Source organism: Schistocerca piceifrons, chromosome 2, assembly GCF_021461385.2.
Source record: "Schistocerca piceifrons isolate TAMUIC-IGC-003096 chromosome 2, iqSchPice1.1, whole genome shotgun sequence".
Taxonomy (NCBI): Eukaryota; Metazoa; Arthropoda; class Insecta; order Orthoptera; family Acrididae; genus Schistocerca; species Schistocerca piceifrons.
Window position 1 is genome coordinate 1,097,556,722 of NC_060139.1, and position 1,458 is coordinate 1,097,558,179.

Consider the following 1,458-nt stretch of genomic DNA (forward strand, 5'->3'; position numbering starts at 1 on the left):
CTTCCCCCTCGCCCTCCAGTTTTGTGGCCAGTTTCTTATCATCGGCGGCTGTTTCTATTTCTAATAATATGTGTCGGCTGCTAGAGCGTGAATTTGTCTCGTGATTTTTTTGAAGCAGACAAATTTAGCTCCCAATACGTAAACAAGCACCGAATTGGTGAGTAAAATGAAGAAAAGATTCTTCGCAAACCTCTTTGCTCTTTGACGAAGATTCGAAATATAACAGCGTTTTAATGTCAAAACGAAAGTATGATTCCATAACTGCATATATAATGCGAATAAGTTTCCAAGAATGAATCATTTCAAGGTTATAGAGTAATTCAAAGGTAAAATGAAGTGACTGCACAAGGCTGTGAAAATACCCTTGAGCCTTTAAATCGGCCGCGGTCCGTTAGTATACGTCGGACCCGCGTGTCGCCACTATCAGTGATTGCAGACCGAGCGCCGCCACACGGCAGGTCTAGAGACACTTCCTAGCACTCGCCCCAGTTGTACAACCGACTTTGCTAGCGATGGTTCACTGACAAATTACGCTCTCATTTGCCGAGACGATAGTTAGCATAGTCTTCAGCTACGTCATTTGCTACGACCTAGCAAAGCGCCATTACCAGTTACTATTGATGCTGTAAAGCATGTACCGTCAAGAGCGATGTTCACCATTTACGGATTAAAGTTAAGTATTGCAACGGCTACGTCCTTTTTTGCTAAAGTCTAACTTCCTTGTCCTGGTCCAGACCTCACGCCAGCCTGCGTGAGCTAAAACGCGTGCCTTTCGGCTTCCTCTCATAGTGGGTTGGCTCTCTTGCCAATCCACAACAAAAATGTTTTTGGATTTACGTGAACCTTGTCCATAAAAACACAATAATGCGAAAAAAGTGATTGTTGCAAAGCTGATTATGTCATCGTATTTCCGTAGCAGGTGCCAAGTGGATCTAATCCATTATCAATCTCAACCAGATAGAAACTTCTAGTTCCTGCTCGTATACCAAGACCACTTAACAAAATCTGTTGTATTGAAGCTTCTCACATCAAAACGGGCGGATGAAGTAGGGTATTACTTGCTCGATATTTTTCTCCTTTTCGGCGCTCCAAGTACCTTGCATTCTGATAATGGAAGCAAATTATGTAATAAGAGATGAGAATGTGCAGCAAAGTTGTGGTCAGATACAGACAAAGTCAAGGAAGTGTAGGACGACCAAATCAATATATTGAAAACATGCTCACTATTTGAATGGCTGATAATCGAACTAACATGTGGTGTTTGGACGTACCATTTGTACAGTTCATGAAAAATCGTGCCTATCATTCTGCAGTTAAAAGAAGTCCATAAGAAGCCATGTTCAGTTGTCCTGCAAAGTGGGATTGTCTCCTTCTATTACACTACAAACTGTATTACATTCGATAAATATGAAGAAGATCTTGAAGAATTAGAAGATTCACAGGAGACTGTAATTTTGG